The sequence below is a fragment of the Podarcis muralis genome, chromosome 6, assembly GCF_964188315.1.
Source record: "Podarcis muralis chromosome 6, rPodMur119.hap1.1, whole genome shotgun sequence".
Lineage (NCBI taxonomy): Eukaryota > Metazoa > Chordata > Lepidosauria > Squamata > Lacertidae > Podarcis > Podarcis muralis.
In genome coordinates, this window is record NC_135660.1 from 95,092,155 (window position 1) to 95,113,699 (window position 21,545).

The following is a 21,545-nucleotide window of genomic DNA, read 5'->3' on the forward strand; positions in this document are numbered from 1 at the left end:
CTTGCTGTTCTGGCTTCTGGGATAGCTGTGCAACCTGCATTCGCTCCGTAAGACGCACACACATTTCCTCTTACTTTATAGGTGGGAAAAAGCGAGTCTTATACAGCAAAAAATACAGTAATTACTTTCTCTCTCTGTGTGTGCAAAGTACAGCACAATGCCTTAAAACAAACAGCAGGTAAAATAACATAAGATCTCCAAAAATTGGAGGGCCAGGGAGAAGGAACGTCTTCTCATGCTAGAGGATTGGCGTGTGCCCCGGGCTTGCGGCCTTAGACTGAACCTTTTATCGCCTGTGTCCACCGCAAATTCTGGAAATATGTTGACTTCGATTTCTCCAGAAACCATCTAAATGCACGCCAAGCTTACTCCCACTTCGTAGGGTGTTTTGGGGGATTTTGCTTGCCCCGAGAGCTAGAATTTTAAAAACCATCAAGGAAACTGGGACCATGTAATTTACAATCAGAATGTAAAACGGGTTTCACAAACTACAGAGATAGGATTGCCTCTGTGGCTTGAAATGAGAGAACCGCAAGTTTTGATAGCTTGCACCTGCAACATAAATTTCCTGGATTTTTCCAAACCTGAAATGCTTAGTTATATGTGCCCAAGTGGGGAGAACCCTCAAGATTCATTTACGTTGGACGGAGGCTCCAAAGTCAGATTGCCAGAAGAAACAGATTCTAGTGTTTTAAACAGCCAGCGACTTTTCAAAACAAAACAAAACATGCTGATGAATAGCAAAACTGCTCCAAGTATATAAGACAGGACCACCAGAAAGGGCTTTGTGGACCAAATGATGTACATGATATGAAGAAGAAGAAGAAGAGTTTGGATTTGATATCCCGCCTTTCACTCCCTTTAAGGAGTCTCAAAGCGGCTAACATTCTCCTTTCCCTTCCTCCCCCACAACAAACACTCTGTGAGGTGAGTGGGGCTGAGAGACTTCAGAGAAGTGTGACTGGCCCAAGGTCACCCAGCAGCTGCATGTGGAGGAGCGGAGATGCGAACCCGGTTCCCCAGATTACGAGACTACTGCTCTTAACCACTACACCACACAGGGAAAGGGGTGACTTGTGAACAGTGAACACTCATACCCTGAATGAGTTAGAACCCTTATACAACATTTGTAGCTAAAAGGGCAACCGTATATAAACCTGGGCTTTACATATGCTTCTCCTTCCAAGCCAACACCCAGCTTACCACTCCAACATGCACAGGCTTTTTGTAAAAGTTGAAATGCCACCAGTCAGCTGTTCGGGAGGATAAGCCAAGAGCTAGATTTATGAACACACACACACACATTTCTATTTACACTAAACAGCCAGTTGGCTGGATTTCAGCTTTTAAAAATAGGTCTAAATGTGTACAACCCTGGCTGCTCCACACACACTCGGTTATATCTGAATCAATCTCATCACCCCCAAGCACAATATCCTTTGTTTTAAATCAAACAAGCCACCATTTTCAAGTGAGGCTATCCCTCATAACCTTCTAAACAGCTGAGCTGTAAATCCACAATTCTGTCAACCATCTTCGGCAAGGAGACGTTCTTTTATTGTCTGAGGTTTGCCAAAACTCAGGGAAATCAATATGCCTCCACTTAAATCAGTGACATTATGCTGTTTCTGATGCGAAATCAAAGAGAATCTGGCACCCAGCTCCAGTTAACAGAGCTATGCGTTCACTAAGAAAGAAAGAAATGCACAGTGTTGTGTTCAGATATATTTCTCAGCTGAGACCATTATTCTGCCACTGGAATGCCCACCCCCCCCAAAAAAAAAAGAAACACCAAAATATGAAATTTGTGAAAAGTGACATCATTTAATAGGCTTGGGTGGGAGTACATATACAGACCACATGTAAGCAAAGATCAGCAGCACCTACACAGCTGGCCAACCAATTATTTCTAGACAGGGAGTGCCTATATTGTTAGAATTGTATGGTCCGGTTTACTAAGTATGTATGCCAAATGCACATATCCATTAAGTCTTTAAAAATGTAAAGAGGGGCGTGGAAACTCTTTGGCCATTCTTGAAAACATTGTTGAAGATATTATAAGTCATAAAAGCAACCGCAACCAAAAATGCCATTCTTTCCCCTTCTCTCTTGAATTTCATCTTGAAGAGATTCAAAAGCAGGCCTGCAAAGCCTCACTGAGAATCTTGCCCACGCCTACAAATGAAACCCAAGATGGCATCCTGACCACAACATCCTTTTCGTTTGGTACCTAGAGTTGACATCAAACTGAATGGAGTGGTTTGTGCTGGGGTTAAGCAAACATCTGGGGATTTGGAAAGGAGCTGAAAATGTCTTGATACAGCAAATGGAATTCATCACCCGCCCCTGTCTCTTATGGGGCAAAATCAGCTCTCTTCTGGAGCACCAGCTAAGAGCCAGGAGGGTAGGTTAGACTTTTTCACCTCAACGGTGTTTCAAGCCTAGTTCTTACTGAGGTGCCCTTCCTGTGTCTGGGCTGTACCAGTAGGAGCTTACCTTATTAGAATGCTCTTTCATACAGGAAAAAAACCCTGTAATAGAAAGCAAGCATGTCAAAAACTATGCTAGAAACCTTTCCTGACTTGTCAGCTTTCTACCTGCAGAGTTTTTTTTTTTTACAGAGTAATATTCAATGAGGTGAACACCCAGTGTCATCAACTGCAACCTGAAGCTATAAAATTTTGACAAAAGTTTACCTTCTCAGTGAGAGTTTCATCCAGTGCTTTTTTTCTTTTAAAAAAATGTTTAGGGGTACTCTCATTTTCCTACTCATCATAGTGAGTAAATTCCACTAAACTAGTCTCACAATTAATGCGAATGTTCCAAGCTTTACTGGAGAACTTTCAGAAAACATTGAGATCGTACCAAGTGCACTCCAAAATGTTTGGAAAGACAAAGCCAGGGGGACTTTCCTTGGCCAGTTTCCTCCCTGTAATGTTCCATTTCTTCACCACCACCACCCCAAATTCCCAAACTCACAGCCATAAAGAAGAAAAGAAAGCATGGCATTTGGAGACATATAAGTCAATGGTGGCAAAATCTGCCCACTCAGCCTAAGTAGCCAGTGTGGTGCTTTCTAGATGCGGCTGGACTTCCATCATTTCTGACCATTGGCCATGTTGTCTGGGGGTGATAGGAATTGGGGTCCAACAAAACCAACATCCCCCCTGTAAGTGATATTGCAATCTACCAACCCTCCCACCAGAAAGAACCTGATCAACATAATGAAAGGTGCTTTGCCACTATTTCATAATGATTCAGAACAGTTATCTGAAAAGAAAAATACTGAGTTTTGGCCACACTTGCAATTGACTGACACTGAGTGCAGGTGGGCAGTTTAACATAAATGCAGATGGTTCCAATGAAACTAAGCGTAATAAATTATGCATTTTAAAACTTTATCCCAAAAGTCTGAAAGGCAGCCAAGCATTAGCCACATTCTAGACATGTTGTCGAAGGAAACTGTATTAAAGCGAGTGCCCAGCAAAAAGCTGCTTGTACTGGAAAAAGCAATAAACAACATGAATTAGAACTGTAGTTTGTGTATCTTGAATTGAGAATGTTTGCTTTCGGATTAGGGTATAAACTTTCATTAATATTAAAACATCTGACCAATAGTCAAAATGAGTGCATTGTGGTGAGGCTTGTTTTGTGTATAGAAACTCAAGTTTCTGTAGCAACTTGCATTGCAAAATTCTTTCCAAAGACAAAATACGGGTGAAACCTAAGAATTTAAAAATCCAGTCCAGTGGAAGTCCCAACTAATACTGCAGTCCTGAACCTAATGGGCGTAAGCTCCATTGAACTCAATGGGGGTTTCGTTGGGGTACACAATTGTCCTGTAAGTGTTGTTACGTTATGTGTTTTTAACAAGGCAGTTGGTTTTGTGGAATACGGATTGATTTGCCTTTCAAAACCTTTTGTCAAGTCCCCCCAAGCAGTATACAGAAGTAAAAAGATCCATACAAATAAAACAGTGCTAGTAAAAATGAAAAATGTGTAAGAACAACGCCAGGAATTAAGCCCGTATGAATTGCTGTGGCCAAGGAGGAAATTGTCTAAGTTAGCTTGACTGAAAGCCATGATGACCATATGGAATGAGGGCAGGGAATCATGAAGCATCATGACATCACATCACAAATGTTACCAGGAGACATGGAGGAAAGACGTTGGCTACACAGACGGCACCTTTCTTGCAATCTGATGCTTTGCTGGATTCTGCCTATGAAAGAAATTCCAGATTTGTACCTAAGAGATGACTAAACCAGACATCCTACTCTTTACTTAGTCTGAGGCATAGTGGCCACTCCTTTGTGGCGGAATCTCAGATCTAATTTAGGTAAACACAGAGGCTGGAAGAATCACATGGGATGTTCCAATATCAAAGGGGTCAGGAACATTTGACCTTCCAAATGTTGCCAGCTACAACTACCATCATCTGCTTGCCAGGGTAGATAGAAGCTGTGGTTCAGCAACATCTGAAAGGCGAAGGATTCCTCACACCTGCAATAGTAGCACTACAGACAGCAGAGAATCCACTGGAAACAGATTTCTTCCCAGGAAAAGCTGTTTGACAGTAGAACTGTCCCTTGGGTGGTTGTGGACTCTCCTTCCTTGGAGGTGTTTAAGCAGAGGTTAGATGGCCATCTGTCATGGATGCTTCAGTTGAGATTCCTGCATTGCAGGCAGTTGGTCTAGAGACCTTGGGGTCCCTCCCAACCCGAAAATCTATGATTTTATGAAAGGGAACACACAGGGGTGGTAACTGATTTGTAAATACAGTACCTGTGGATGGCTGAGATATGTGTGCCTATTGTGCACTTCAGCATAAGTTTAAAAAGCATAAATATATATATTGGCAGAAGACAAATCAAAAGAAAGAACTGTGCAAATTAAACCAATCCTAGGGGAATGGAGAATACCAGGTGAAGGTGTCAAGGAATGCCAGGAGGGATTGAGTAACCCACTTCGTCTTGGTAACTTGCCAGTGAATCTTTTGTATGGCTCTGGGTTATACTAACACAGAAAAGATGAAATTCTATTTATATATAAAAAAGAGAGCTTTGTTTTGGACACACAATGCTGCAAGGCACTTTTTTAAAAAATCACCAGCAAAGATTAGCTGACTCTGCTATTTTAAGGAAGTTCGTTATTCTGAACCTCATCCTTAGACCAATAAACCATCCCTGTCACTTTCTATTTTTAAACTAACATTTTTGAATGCCCAGTGTGCTCTCAAAGCATAATGGGGAAAGAACTGTAGGCAAAGTGGTAAAATTGTTGAATATAGGAATGCAGATTAAACAGTGAAATATAAAAATGGCTATAAATTCATATGATCATTAAACAACACAACATTATTTATTTGATAAATTCATTTTCATACCTAAAGAGTTCACAAGACACTTGGCATCCATATTTTTTGCATTTGTTAAAATAATTACATACAAATGCTAAAATTATTCTTAAATGTGGTACGGGATACTTTTATAAACAAAACCACACATTTATTTAATGTTCATATACACAGGATTGTGGTTTGGTTCTAGCCTGAAATGAACCGTTCCAGGGGGAAACTGCTATGTTACCTATTCTTGCAAATTAGTGTCCATTTTTTTTTATATAAAAAAGATGTGGAGAATATGAAAAGTTGCAAAGAACATCAAGAGCACTGGTCTAAACTGTTAGGGCACGTGGCTTACTATAGCAGATATTTCCCTTGAAAAGCGACCAAGTTATAAGGACCTTAATCAGGGTAGGAGGTTATGCACACTAAACAAATAAAAATAATAATAACAGAGAAATAAATAATCAATAAGAGGTGAACTAGTCATTTGAAAGCCACAAAGAGCTTTTCACCAACTTTCCCTGTTGCTTAGTTGTTTATTTGGCCTCGCCTCAGCCACATCTTTTTATTATTAAAAATGTTACATCCAGGAATACAAAGGACATTCATGGCAAAAGAAAACAGACCTGAAGTTTCTGCACTGGATCAGAAGAAACTACTGTCAAGAATATCGCATGTATCACCACCTAGTACGGCTGAGAATCGGATGCCACAGGATGCCCAGTGGCATGTTCTTACCAGAGCCGTCTTTCCCATTGGTCTTTGTGGTTCATTGCGCCAGGGCGCTTGCCTCTCAGGGGCGTCCTAGCGAGTGGGGGAGCTGCGCGGCTTTGCCGGCAGCCTCCCCTTTCCCTGCACGCCCGCCAGCTGCGCCCCGCCAACTATATGGCTGGCGTGCATGCAGCTTTCTTCCCAAGCCTCCACAGGAGGAGAGCAATCCCCACAGAGCCTCTGCATTTGCTAAAGGCAGCCCTGCTCCCGGTCGTTGTCCTCCTGCTGCTTCCTGGTGCAAGGCAGCGTGCAGCCTTCCTGGGCTGCCTTCTCAGGTGCCCCAACGCTGGAGAGCATGTCCACCAGCATGTTTTCCTGCTTGATCACTGCCACCACGCCGGACATCAGGGCGGTGGGGGAGGCAGAGGACATTTTCCACCGCCCCCTCCCTTGTTTTGGAGTTGCCGGGGGGGGGGGGCACCGGAGGGATCTTTGCACCACGACGCCGGATATGCTTAAGACGGCCCTGGTTTTTACTTCTGGTTATATTTCCTCCAACTGGGAGGAACTACAGTGGTACCTCGCAAGACGAATGCCTCACAAGACAAAAAACTCGCTAGACGAAAGGGTTTTTTGAGCTGCTCCGCAAGACGATTTTCCCTATGGGCTTGCTTCGCAAGACGGAAACGTCTTGCAAGTTTGTTTCCTTTTTCTTAACACCGTTAATACAGTTGCGACTTGACTTCGAGGAGCAACTCATAGAACGCGGTGTGGTAGCCTTTTTTGAGGTTTTAAAAGACTTTGGTGATTTTTGAAGCTTTTCCAAAACTTTCCCGACACCGTGCTTCGCAAGACGAAAAAAATCGCAAGACGACAAAACTCGCGGAACGAATTAATTTCGTCTTGCGAGGCACCACTGTATCAGTACATTATATGCACCCATGTGCAACTGCAGTGGAATGTCATGATCAGCGATGATTTAAAATACCACATTAAACCGGGCAGAACATTTTGCCCAGGCTGAATAGAAAAGCAGAAACTGCAAGCACAACAAATATGCCTTTTCAGCTTGGCACTAATGCCTTATCCTCAGTAACTTCCCAATGGCATTTCTCATTTTTTAGGGGGGAGGCACGTAGCTCCTTCTTCACAATTTACCAAGGGTATTATTATTATTAGCTCTTATAAGCTCCTATGCATCACTGGAAATATCTGACAAGTAGCCACCAGAGGGCATCTTTTTTCTTGGATTCCTTCCTGCAACAAATGGCTAGTTATAAGAACCCTAAAAAAACCTATTAGTTTATTTTGTTTTAATGAATTTTTCTTACTGAACTACCAAGGAAAAGCTGTTGTCTGGGTTTTGGTGATATTGTATCTTTTGGTATCAGAAATGTGAATAAAAATTCATAGCAGAAAATGTTCTGCAGATATATATATATTTATGCCGAGGGAATTCTTCCTTCAGACTTCCAGAAACTATTGCCAACAGGAGGAAAAACAGCAGCAGAAATAGATAGATGAAGGCCACTGGAAGAGTTGCATTTTGTAGCCTTGTTTCCTCAATGCTACCTACAGGTTTTAACAGACACCAGAAAAGACTGGCTGCAAATTTATATTGCAGTAGGTTCTAGCCAAGTGTCCCTTGGTTTGATACGATCAGCTCAACAGGCACAATGTATTTCTCTCTCATCTCATTCATATAGTCATGACATTCTAGTTTTAAGGGTGTTCTTATTGAGAAGCTCAGTTCATCTGGAACTCTGCACATGCCCTGGAACCATGTGCCCACACTTGCTTTGCACTGGGCAATGAACATAGTGCCATTGCCAAGGAATCGAAGAAAGCCAGAGTGGTTCCTGCCAAATTTCATCCCACAGCGGCTGTTAAGTGTGGGATAAACTATAACAGCAGTGCAAACCTAATCAGTGCCCAGAACCTTTGCCATATCTCATGCAAGTGGGCATCTTTCTTTAGCTATTAATTACCTCCCGGAAAGTAATCAAAACCATCCTCCAGCAAGCATCTTCTGCTCGTATTGAATTAGCTTTAAAGTTACATTTTCTGAGAAATGCCCCTACCTAACTACCCCCACAGGGATGCGGGTGGCGCAGAGCCTAGGGCTTGCCGATCAGAAGGTCGGCGGTTCGAATCCCCACGATGGGGTGAGCTCCCGTTGCTCAGTCCCTGCTTCTGCCAACCTAGCAGTTCAAAAGCACGACAAAGTGCAAGTAGATAAATAGGTACCGCTCCGGCGGGAAGGTAAACGGCGTTTCTGTGCGCTGCTCTGGTTTTCCCAGAAGCGGCTTAGTCATGCTGGCCACATGACCCGGAAGCTGTACGCCGGCTCCCTCAGCCAGTAAAGCAAGATGAGCGCTGCAACCCCAGAGTCATCTGCAACTGGACCTAACTGTCAGGGGTCCCTTTTAACTTCCCCCACACCTGTGGGGACACCTGTGTTGGCTGCCCGTGGTTTCTGATTGGCCAGAGATCCTTTGTGGCATTCCAGCAATTTCAGCAGGAAATTGTACTGTAAGGCCCGCTGACAGTTAAGTCACCATTACCTTTTGCCCTTTAATGCCCCTTCTGTTCATTATTGGCCTTGGAGCCAATGCCTTTGCCCTAGGTCTACTGGACAGCCTTCAGTCCCCACTTGGTTCTGTTCTGGGATGCTTATCTCACTGGACTCGCCTCTCGCACATCTCTTCTTCCAGCCTACTCTGACCCTGAGAATCTCTGTGGCAGCAAGGCTTTTTCGTCAGCCCCACGAAGTTCCCGACCCTTTCCTCTCTGTCTTCATCTCCTTGTTTCCCAGTACAGTGGTACCTTGGTTCTCAAACTTAATCTGTTCCAGAAGTCCATTCCAAAAGCAAAGTGTTCCAAAACCAAGACGCGCTTTCCCATAGAAAGTAATGCAAAATGGATTAATACATTCCAGACTTCTAAAAACAACCCCTAAAACAGTCATTTAACATGGATTTTACTATCTAATGAGATCACTGATCCATAAAATGAAAGCAATACACAATGTACTGGAGTCACACAATCAATCAGTAGCTGAACTGGGTTCCATACAGTCATGAAAACAAACATAAAAGCTGCAAAAACAAAAGCACAAAATAAACAGCAAAAACATACAGACCTCAGCGTAACACTCAAAACAGAAGTGTGGCACTCAAATTGGGAGTGTAACACTCAAAACAGAGCACGTTCGGCTTCCGAAAAAAGTTAGCAAACTGGTGCACTTACTTCCGGGTTTGCAGTGTTTGGCTTCCAAGTCGTCTGAGAACCAAGGCACCACTTTAGTGTTTATTGTTTCCTTCAGATTAGTTAGGAGCCTTAAAGGAAGCAAAATCCAGTGTTATCCCAAAGGGATTCCACTTCTCCCACCTTCGTTTTTGAAACTGCATTAGAAAATTTCTACAGAACCCAGAGTGGGAGCTGGACTTGTTTCAAAAATTGCTTTATTGGCCAGCCTGCCTTCTCCCTTGAGCCAACTGGGTACCCTTTCACACAAAGCGGAATCAACTAACTGTCTCTTTGGACTGAAATGACACACCAGTCGCTTGGGAGGGCAGAATGAGATGGCTGCAACAGCTGTGTGCCCAGGTTTCGATCCCTGTTGCATCCTTCTCATGTGCCCTTCCTGAGTGGCTTTGCAAGGAATGTTTCCATGGTGGGGTGCGGAGGGTGAACAGAAACTGCTGAACCACAACGGCCCTCGCTGCTTTGAGAAACTGGGGTCCTTCTCATGCCACCCTCTCCAAGCGGCTCTGGAGACAAAGCCATGCACGGCTGGCTCAGGGAGGGTGGTGTGAGAAGCACCCGCTCCAAAATGTGCCCAGGGCAATCAGCCTGGCATCCTCCCCCAATTCTACGCCCCTGCATTTTATTTTATTTCCTTTTATTTTTTACAAGGTAAAGGTAAAGGTACCCCTGCCCGTACGGGCCAGTCTTGACAGACTCTAGGGTTGTGCGCTCATCTCACTCTATAGGCCGGGAGCCAGCGCTGTCCGCAGACACTTCCGGGTCACGTGGCCAGCGTGACATTGCTGCTCTGGCGAGCCAGCGCAGCACACGGAACACCGTTTACCTTCCCGCTAGTAAGCGGTCCCTATTTATCTACTTGCACCCGAAGGTGCTTTCGAACTGCTAGGTTGGCAGGCGCTGGGACCGAACGACAGGAGCGCACCCCGCCGCAGGGATTCAAACCGCCGACCTTTCAATCGGCAAGTCCTAGGTGCTGAGGCTTTAACCCACAGCGCCACCTGCGTCCCTTATTTTTTACAAACTTATGTGGAAATGTGGGGAACTGGAAAAATGAGAAACAGAGAGAAATTCTGGTGATAATAATTTTAAAAACCAACCCACTTTCTCACTGGGCCATAAATTTCTGCTAAGATGCGCTTGGCACATGGTTTCAAACACATTGTCAGTTTACAGGAAAAGGACTTCTCTGGCACGCTGCTTGAGGGCGGGTGGGCAGGGAAAGCTTATCAGTTTCACGGCTTCTTTTTACAGCTTTTATACACAATCCTCCAAGCTTGTGCAAGATGTTACATATCCAACCCATTCCCCCACCTAAGTCGCAAGCAGAAGAGTCCACGGCTCCAGCTGCTGGTGCATTTCTTTCCACTTCAAAAAATAGATAAAACTGGATATATGGAAGGTCTGGGATACTTGTCTCTGTCAGCAGAATAAATCTGCATCAGAAATCAAACCTGGTGGATTACTGTGGTATGCCTAGCATTTGTACAAACAATGCATGCAGCATGAGTCAAAGTTTAAATAATAATATTGTTATTCGAACTATGCTAATTTTAACATCCCACCCATAGTCCTTCTGCATTTATTTTTGTTTCTTGGGGTTTAGTTTTGTTTTGTTTGGTAGATTGTTGGTCACTTTGGAAAGGACTGACTGGTTTCATTTAGCCTTTCTAAAAGGGTCTATTGCACTTTCTTAAACTTGAAAGGGGGACGCGGGTGGCGCTGTGGTGTAAACCACTGAGCGTTGGGCTTGCTGATCAAAAGGTCGGCGGTTTGAATCCCTGCGATGGGGTGAGCTCCCGTTGTTCAGTCCATGCTCCTGCCAACCTAGCAGTTCGATAGCATGTCAAAGTGCAAGTAGATAAATAGGTACTGCTCTGGCGAGAAGGTAAACGGTGTTTCCGTGCGCTGCTCTGGTTTCAGTGTTCCATTGCGCCAGAAGCCGCTTAGTCATGCTGGCTGCATGACCTGGAAAAACTGCCTGTGGACAAACGTCGGCTCCCTCGGCCAGTAAAGCGAGATGACCTCGGAGTCGTTCACAATTGGACTTAACTGTCAGGGGTTCTTTTCCTTTACCTTTAAACTTGAAATAATGCTTTTATCTTGATGACATGAATCACATAGATTAAGTGCGAAAAGGGCAGGCCCTTCATTAGTCTAGTTAATTACATTGGCACGAGAGGGCAGATTTGGACAAGGTTGGTCTGAGATGCTTGTTGCCTGAGGCAAAGGGTGAAATGACTCCTCCGTCCTGCATGTTTAGAACTTCGAAGAGAGAGGAGCCATTTCAGCCCTTGCCTCAGGCCACATCTGTCCAGATCTGCCCTTCATCCAATTCCAATGTAAGATTCACTGCTGTTTATCCAAAATGTCGATTTCTCTCACATGCCACTTGGGAATATGAAATTGCATTATAAACGGCAACTGGCCAAAAGATGGTCAGCATCTTCTGACTGAGAAGCATGTTCTTTATGTGGGTGTCAAATTAAGAAAAAATGTATCAAAGAAGTAAATATCATAACCATATTGTCTACAACATAAGTGTGGTAAACGCTGTATAAAAGATATTTTTTTAATCTGGTTAAATTAAATCAGTAGCACAAGTGAAGCTCCATGTGTGAGAGATCTCACTTCACATATTTCAAGGCAATATATTTTACATTTTGCCTTTAATTCCCTCCATAAAAGGCTGTGCTCAAATGAAATGTCAGTGAGAGAACGTCCCTATGGCCTAATAATATTGCATACCAAGTTTCATTTTGATCTTTCCAATGGAACTTCTGTGTTGCATCTTTCCTGCCTTAACATAAAATGTGTGTGGGGATTTAAGTGGGTTTTGAAAATGAATCACTGGATGGTATTTTGACTATGCACAGCAACTTCCATTCTGATATCTCAAACTCCAAGGCATAGATTGCATTATAGTATAGTCTGCATTTCCCTTGCCCCTCCTTTGCAAATAGGCTGAACAGCTGTTTGAATTTCAAACTGTGAATTGTGATTTGGATAATATACATACTAAAACTATGGATAGTGTCCAACAGTAGTGAGAACAAACTCATTGACAATAATGTGCATGATTATTTGATGAGTTTACTCCGTGTAAAACTCTTTGGGCTTAGGCCCAGGATATCTGAAGGACTTTGTTCTCCTGTATGAACCTGCCCAGGGTCCAAGATATTTTGGTGAGGCCCTTCTTTCAGTCTGGCTGCCCATTTTTTATGGGCTGTTGGGAGAGGGCCTTCTCGGTGGGTGCTCCCAGACTTTGGGAGTCATGATGGCTACATGGTGCCTCCAGGATCTGGGGCAGCCATTGCTGGGAAGCAGCCACAGAAGGTGTACCCCGAGAATCCCTCCTGGCTCACTTGTGGGGTTTTCAGAGAGACAGATGGTGATCCTCTGTGGGAGGAAGGATGCGGGGCCACAGAGGCCTTGGGCAAGCCTCTTTTCATGCTCTTATCCTCTTGTCGGTGTCTGTGATGAAGGAAGAATGTCTCTTTCTGTCCCTGGAGTAGTTGCAGGAGGGGGGGACAACAGGCTCAGATAGAAAGGAAACTCTTTCTGAGTTTAATCTCCCTGCGGCTGATGATCACTTTGTGATGTGCCGGACAAGAGGCTTCCTCCCTCATTCCTTCTCATACTTCCTACTTGTACATCTTATGTTTGGAAGTTCCTGTTGCTGTTGATTTACTATCATCGCAGTACTGAGTGGCCATTGTTTTCCTGCAACCCCAGCTCCAGAGAGGACTTTTACAATATGGAATGAGTCACACATTCACGTTCAGCACACAACACTCCATCCTTTGAGGACTTAGCGCAAACAAAGAGCTAAACGGAAGCTTTGACAGGGCAGCTGTTTTGCAAACGGGCAATCCAGGCAACTCTGGAACTGTGAAGCATGAACAGGACTGAGATGGAGCATCTGTTGCACCCATAGTGTCAGCTTCCTGACAACCCCTGCTAGCCGTCCATGCACCACATATGTCCAACCACATAGCAATATACAGGTAAACAGGGCTACAAAAGGGCAAGGATTGTGTGTTCCCACATACAAAACACTGCAATGTCCCCAAAATCTATGTGCAACCAGGTGGGAAGAGGTGTGGCTCGTGTGGTCCAATTTTGCACAAGAAATTGTCACGAAAAGTGTGAATAAATGGGGGGGGGGCGTTTTTGTTTTGCTGGATATAATGGTTCAGACATACCGTGTTTTTTGCTCTATAAGATGCACCAGACCACAAGACGCACCTAGTTTTTGGAGGAGGAAAACAAGGGAAAAAAATATTCTGAATCTCAGAAGCCAGAACAGCAAGAGGGATCGCTGCACAGTGAAAGCGGCAATCCCTCTTGCTGTTCTGGCTTCTGGGATAGCTGCACAGCCTGCATTCACTCCATAAGACGCACACACATTTCCCCTTACTTTTCAGGAGGGAAAAAGTGAGTCTTATAGAGCAAAAAATACGGTAAGTGAATTTCAGGCCAAAGAACCAGAAAGCTGGAGAATTGGAGCAGCACTTTCTCTCCTGCTAAGGTTTAAACCACCAGGATTATATTCTTATCCCAGACTTCCACAATCTAGTATCTTCAGAACTTTTGGGCTACAACTACCTTCAGCCAGCACATCCACAGGGACTGGGGCTGCTGGGAGTTGTAGTGCAAGACATCTGGAAGCATCTGGCTGGGGAAGCCTGCATTCTTCCTTTATGTTGGAAGGCTATGACCTCCCTAACATCCCTAGGCTCTCCGTGCTTCAGACCAACAAGGCCAACGGTCAGGGATGATGGGAGTTGTAGTCCAGCAACATGTGGAGGGCCACAGAGTCTCCACACCTGTCTTCCACTCTCAGCAATTAGCATCTTTCTCATGCATCTCTTTCCCTCCCCTTCTGAGGGGGAGACCATGAGGCAGGGCCCCAGACCAACAACACCAGTCCATTTCCAAAAGGGTATTACTATTAATTCCCTGTGTATCCTGCCATTCTTCCCAATGGAGAGCCACTTGCACCAACAGCAACAAAGAGTGACAAAAAGCACCTGAGTGACAGACCGCTTTAATTCACTTAAGCTGTGCAAACCAGCGGTACAAACCTGAATAAAACACTGGGGGACGGGAAGGTAAGACCCGCTCTGCATAATCACTATGTTGCACAAGCAATTCATTGGAATGGCAATGCCTTTCTATGGGGTGGGGGGGCTCAAATATTTTCTTGCGGGTGGGAGTGGGGGTGAAAGGTCCTTGGCCCCAGGAGTTGACTCCTATGGTGCAAACCTAAATCCCTTCTGCAAAATACTGGCCGTCTGTGGGGAGGGGGGCTAGTTATCATAGACATCGGAAAACAGGCAGATTCTACAAATTGAAAACCCCGTGTGTGTGTGTGTGTGTGTGTGTGTGTGTGAGAGAGAGAGAGAGAGAGAGAGAGAGAGAGAGAGAGAGAGAGAGAGAGAGAGAGCCTGAGCAAAATCTTCCAAGTAAATCAAAGGCTGCACGGAAGATCAGTTGGAGATTTCCTGAAACAGAGCAGAAACAAACGCGCAAGTCAGGCCAGCCCTTTGCTCCGGACTTTGACAGGCTTCACTTCGGAGCTCAGGGTGAGGGCGGGGAGGGTCTTCCCCGGGCACAGTTCGGAGCCCCACCTGCGCATAAAGAGACTCTTTCCAAATAAATAAACACACAAAATCCCCGCAGCCGAGCCGAGCGCCCCTCTCTCCGCCGCTCAGCCCCCGACCGATCCCGCGCTGCCGAGTCGGAGGAGCGCAAGGAACCGGCGCAGCAACCGGCCAACTCCGCGCCGCCGCTGCCGAAAGCGCCCGGCCTGTGGGGCGACCTTGAGCCGTAGACCTCCGACGCCGCCGACGCCGTTGCGAGAAGGCTGCTCGCCGCGCTCGCCTAGCTGGATCTGGCCCCGGGGCAGCCGCCTGGCGGAGAGCACCGGCCGCCTCCCTCCCTCCTGCCGCCGCCGCACGTGGCTGCGCTGAGCCGCCGGCTGCCGGGAGGGGGAAACGGGCAGCTCGGGAGAGAAGCGCAGAGCCGCCAGCAGCGCAAGAGGAGGCGGCGGCGGCGGCGAAGTCTTGGCTGCCCCAAGTTTCCCCGAGCGAGAGGAGCGCGCTGCGAGGCAGGAGGCGGCGCCCGGCAGCAGCAGCAGCAGCCGCGCCCTCTGCTCTCCGGCGCCCAGAGCCACGCACAGCCGGCTTTGCGCAGGAGTCGCTCGGGCAGCATCCCGGCCAGGCGAGGCTCCGCAGAGCGCACAGCGCTCGTCTTTTCGCGCAGCCGAGAGAGCGAGTTTAAGCCCGGAACAGGTAAGGACTGGCTGGGTAACCTGGGGGCGCGCGCGGGTCCCCTTCTCCGTTGCCCCTTTGCTTGTTTGTTTGCTTGCTTACAGTATTATTACAGAAGTGTAAGTTGGAAAGGATCGGCAGGATCCAACCCGCTGCCAGGCAGAAATCCTTCACTCAACACTGGGGCTCCAACCCCCGTCCGCATTGCTTATTTTGGGTCCCCATTTGAGTGCCACGACTCAAAATGATTATGTAGCACAGATGTTGTCAAGGTGTGATGATCTGTCCTGGAACAGCCCCATTGAAGAAGAGAACAGGGGTTGTTACCCAGACCTCGTTGCGGGTTGAAAAGGGGCCCCCATGACAGTTCAGGACCCCCGAAATGTAGGTCCGCCACTGGCTCTACCAACCGAGCTACCCCAGCTGTCTTATTCCAGGGCAAGGATTGCGTCTTGCGGCTGACAAATTGGCTGAGCAATTGTGCCGCTGCGCTAATGTGCTTACAAGCGGCGTGGCTGCTGCAAACAAACTGGGACGTGTCGGCTTTCAATTATTATTTTTTAAAAAGTAGGGAAATCCTTTATTTTGTTTTATTAAAAAAATGCTTGCCCGAGCACAGTTCTCTGCAATAGGAAAGCAATAAGAATAACGAGAACAATAAATCACTTATATTTTCCACTGCGATTCGGTTTTGGCGAAACGGGGGCTTGCCTCTTGGCCGCTCGCTATTTTCCAAGGATGCCTGTCGCCTGCGTATCCCACCTGCCGCTGCTTCTTTGCACCATGATCCTAAGGCTGAAATCTTATGCACCTCTCAGCTGCTGGGAGTAAGCCTCATTTAACCCAAGAGGATTGACCACATGTGTCTAGGATTGCAGCTGATTGCAGTTTTATTCGGAGATTAAACTTGGTGCGTTCCTACTGTGACTTCTGCTCATGTTTGCCTGAAAAGCATGTCCGGCTGCTCAGTGGGTGCTTTCTAGTTGAGGGTGGCTAATAAATCTAAGTAGGAGCTTTGGAAGGAGCTGGAGCAGTGTAATGTCAAACCAAAACTCACCCCCCCCCCCACCACCAAAAGCTTAGAGGGAGAAAGGATTCCTAACTCACAGATCTTTTCTCATCTTTCCCTTGCAATCCTCTCCATGGGAGCTTTTGACAGGTTGAACTGTAAGTAGTGTTTTCTCTTCCAAGAGCACAGGTGTGTTAGTTGGGTAGGAACATTGCAGGCACAAGTCTTTTGACCCCCATCCCGGACAGATCAGGGCCAATGATGATTAACACTGGGATGAAGGACTTATGGATGGTGGTGTATAACTTCTCCATTAAGGCAATTCTCCCTCCTCCTCCTGTTAATTTCATGGCACTCAGATGTTAACTGTCTAACCTTTCTGGTGGGTGCACTTAAATAAGTTCTAAGGGCCAGAGGTACCAGTAAGTCACTCCGAATCACATAGTAAACACTTAGGGTCAATCAGCCCAAACACAACTCCATCAGTTGCATTTATATTTGGGTAAACACATCTGTAACAACTCTGTACTATGTAACTGTGTAAGTTCACTTTTCAGTGCCCCCCCCAGCACATGAGAGTTGCTTAGGATGGTGCCAGAAACCAGAGACCAGTCTATCAAGGGGGGTGCAGTTAAGGCTTTAAAACAGCCTTCCCCAACCCGGTGCCCTCCAGATGTTTGAGATTCCAGCTGTGATCAGCTCCTGCCAAGCGCTGCTGTTCTGGCGGGGAGTGGGGGAGATGGTAGCTCAAAACATCTGGATGACACCAGGTCGGGGCCTGTTTTAAAACAACTGCTTCTTTTGCAAGTATTGGCTGTGAGATGTAGGAATAAGTATTGTCATTCAGGGAGTGTAATGTAATTGCCTCTGGCCGCTGTGCTCAAACAAGGATTCCTGACTGGCCTCTCTTGTAGCATTCCCATTGCAAACTTCATTCGGAGCAGCAGGAGTTTGAAATAAAAAAAATGGTTTTGATTAGTGCCCAGCCTTTTGGGGAAGATTTTGAATCCTCACTCTGCAGTGGTAGCATTCAGTATCATGCTCTGTGAAGTTCTGGAGGAGCACGGGTGCCTCCTGCCCCCCAAATGATTGTTGTTGTTGTTTAGTCGTTTAGTCGTGTCCGACTCTTCATGACCCCATGGACCAGAGAACGCCAGGCACCTCTGTCCTCCACTGCCTCCCGCAGTTTGGTCAAACTCATGCTGGTAACCTCGAAAACACTATCCAACCATCTCGTCCTCTGCCGTCCCCTTCTCCTTGTGCCCTCCATCTTTCCCAACATCAGGGTCTTTTCCAGGGAGTTTTCTCTTCTCATGAGGTGGCCAAAGTATTGGAGCCTCAGCTTCACGATCTGTCCTTCCAGTGAGCACTCAGGGCTGATTTCCTTAAGAATGGACAGATTTGATCTTCTTGCAGTCCATGGGACTCTCAAGAGTCTCCTCCAGCACCATAATTCAAAAGCATCAATTCTTCGGCGATCAGCCTTCTTTATGGTCCAGCTCTCACTTCCATACATCACGACTGGGGAAACCATAGCTTTAACTATATGGACCTTTGTCGGCAAGGTGATGTCTCTGCTTTTTAAGATGCTGTCTAGGTTTGCCATTGCTTTTCTCCCAAGAAGTAGGCGTCTTTAGTGGCCTTCAGTTCCATCAGCCTCAGCCAGCTTGGCCATATTGGTTCCCCTGCCCTCCGTGCCCTGACAGGAGGCCAAGCAGGACACTTCCTCTTTATGGCAAGCGGAGAAGACAGGAGACCCTAAACTAGGGTCGAACCTGATCCAAGAGAGAAGGAAGATTATTTGAATATTACGTTTTTATTTATTCATTACCTGCCCTTCACCCTAAGGTCCTAAGGTGATTACAACATTAGAATGCAAATTTGAAGACGGTTTAATACAACTTAGAATAATAAAAATTGAGGTGCATTCTAAAAATATACATCTCAAAAGTCAGAGTAAAGAGGCTGTGATTTCCTATGTGTGAATGAGAACTATTAACTACTTACTTACTTACATACTTAATCCAATCTTCAGCATCCTCCGGAAGCTGCATAATGGAGGCGCCGGATGCATCTATGTGGGGAGGCAGTTCCACAGCTCACAGCTGCCACCACCCCAATCTCAGAAGGTTTGGAGGGAAGGAGATGGTCTTGCCAATGATTCGAGACTTGAATCATTTCGGGCTTCCAGCACCAATGTGAGCATCTTGAATTGGGTCTGGAAATGAGCTGGCAACCAATGGCAAATTGCACAAAACTTTCAAATGGCAAGAACTGCCCTCTTTCAGGGATGCCCTAGCTTCGAGATCCCTGCACTGAGCAGAGTTGGGCTCAATAACCGCCAAGGACACTCCCCAATTCCAATAGCTCATCCTTCTAAGCTCACAGATCTGTTGGCTTGTTTCTCTGCCTCCCATGTGAGTTTCTAGTCGTCTTTGTGAACAGACGAATCATAACTTCGTTTCTCTTCTGATTCTGGTGACGGAAACGGCAGGTTTCTTTAGAAGTTTCTGCGTTAATCCTTTCCTGACGCACAGAGTTACGAGCAACATGCACCTTATTAAAGTTATTTAGCAGTTTTGTGCTGAAAAGTAGTCAGGCAAATGTTAGAAACAAGGAGGCAAGCCAGCAGTTGCTGCTACTCTATAAAAGGTCCCAGAGCGTTTCGTTTTGCCTGTCAAAATGGACTGGCCCTTCCACAGTTTCCTCTTCCTCGCCTTCTCTGCAGGTGAGCTGCACCTAGTCAGGAATTCACCTTCAATGGGGTTACCTACCAAGAGAAAATGAGAAGCATCCTTCCATTTCCCCCTTTCCTTGTCCAAGACCTGTGAGGAAGGAGATTGCTTTCCATTGGAGAGAAGATGGAAATGGTCAGAGGCACTTAGCTTCGGAGCACCATTCTCTGGAAAGCGCAGGAGATGGGAGAGGCCTCTGGTCCTGTTTGCGGTTTTCCCTAAAGAGGCTTCAGGCTGGCCACTGTGAGAACAGGAGGCTGGACTAGTTGGGCCATTGGCCTGACCCTGCAGGTGTCAGCACCACCCTTGAGCCAGTGTCATCAACTGGACTCATCCACTCAGCCCCGACTGGGCTAGGCGAGCTGGGTAGCATTTCCAGAGACCACCTTCTCCACAGGAACAGGTCAAAGTGCTGTGGACTCACAGCTTAGAGCTGTGAGCACCGGATTCACTTCCACAAGAAGATAGTCGTTGCACAGCAGAGTATAGCAGAGCATAAACAACTCGGAGAGCAGCTCTGTAGAATATCTTCTTTATTCTATCTACAACTATAATACACAACTATATACAGAGCTAAATGAGGTCTAAACGAAAAAGCTGAACTGCACTGAGTGTCTGCAGCTGCTCTTAGCAGCAACCTTATCTATACACATGATCTCTCTCTAACACTCAGTCTCTCTCTCCCCGACACTTTGATGTGAGGCTGGATAAGTAGAGAGCAGAAACCGCCCCCTCCTCTCTGGAGAATCAGCAGAGAACATCAGCAGATTCTTGGATATGGGAGGGGTGAAATCTCCTCAGCAGGTTCTTTCTTGTGTTCTCTTTGCCCTTTACCACCCCATTCACTGAATCCATAGGATTCAAAAGCCCAATATTTTGCTATCATAAATTTTCATCTTCTGCACCTCACCCATGCTTCCTTAATGTAAATGTGGAATTCCTGTAAGATGCTCTGAGATTTACTGGGGAGGAGCCCCATTGAACTCAATGAGACTCCCTCTGAGTAGACATGATTAGGACCGTGCTGTTAGAATTAACTTTCAAATTTAAATCAAGGAACAAATTTAAAGTTGTTTCTTCTATGCCAGTAGTTTGATTTCGTAAAGTTTTCATAATTTGGACCAGCTGAGGTTGATTGCAGTCGATCTTTTCTTCCACATGGCGGACTTCTTTTTTAAAAAAAATGCTATATATTTGATATTGTGCTTTAATGTTGCAACTCACCCTGGGACCTAAGCGTGGGTATTATTAATAATAATATTTCTTGAATAATAATAGACTAAGGGTAAGAATCATGGGCGAATCATTTCTCATGTGGTGATGGTGAGAGAATTTGAGCTGAGCATTGATTCCACCTTGGTCCGGAGCCGACTTGACTGCCTGTTGCGATGCCTCTTGACTAAAGGGCTAAATGCTGGTGTCGTCTTTGTAGGAAGTCTTTGGCTATCATTAAGGGATCAGGGTATGGATTTGAGAGTCTGCAAAATTCCTTCCCTGCTTCCAAAACCAGTGGTCAACAAATCTCTTTCTGGCAAGTGCCAGCAGTGAGAGACATTTCCCGTGGGATCTGTTTCACTGCAATAAGTGAGATAGACTTGAAATTAAGTGGGTTTGGGCTTGTGGTGGAACACTGCATTAAAGATCTAAAAAAACACACAACCCCTTTAAATCTGTATTTAGCTTGCTAGGTTTTTTTCTAGGCCATCTATTACCTTTGGCATATTTAAAGGTAAAGGTAAAGGTACCCCTGCCCGTACAGGCCAGTGTTGCCAGACTCTAGGGTTGTGCGCTCATCTCACTCTATAGGCCGCGCTGTCCGCAGACACTTCTGGGTCACATGGCCAGCGTGACAAGCTGCATCTGGCGAGCCAGCGCAGCACACGGAACGCCGTTTACCTTCCCGCTAGTAAGCGGTCCCTATTTATCTACTTGCACCCGGGGGTGCTTTCGAACTGCTAGGTTGGCAGGCGCTGGGACCGAGCGATGGGAGCGCACCCCGCTGCGGGGATTCGAACCGCTGACCTTTCGATCGGCAAGTCCTAGGCACTGAGGCTTTTACCCACAGCGCCACCCGCGTCACCTTGGCGTATTTAGTAAGCTACAAACTTACTAAAGCTAATAAAATCCCTTGTGTACAATTCAGATCATTGCTGAAGAATGACTATTTTCCACAACTATGTGATGGCCTGGGATTCAGACTC

General features: G+C 46.0%; 1 protein-coding gene and 1 long non-coding RNA gene across 2 annotated transcripts in view; both read left to right on the forward strand.

Annotated features, from left to right (window-relative positions):
• LOC144328074 (uncharacterized) overlaps positions 1-21,545 on the forward strand; it is a 363,019-nt gene that overhangs the window by 174,757 nt on the left and 166,717 nt on the right. The gene's annotated exons all lie outside the window — the stretch shown is intronic.
• SEMA3D (semaphorin 3D) overlaps positions 14,789-21,545 on the forward strand; it is a 172,839-nt gene continuing 166,082 nt past the window's right edge. The window contains exon 1 of the mRNA XM_028728773.2: positions 14,789-15,621. The gene's annotated coding sequence lies outside the window, so the exon portion shown is untranslated. The remainder of the gene's footprint in view (positions 15,622-21,545) is intronic.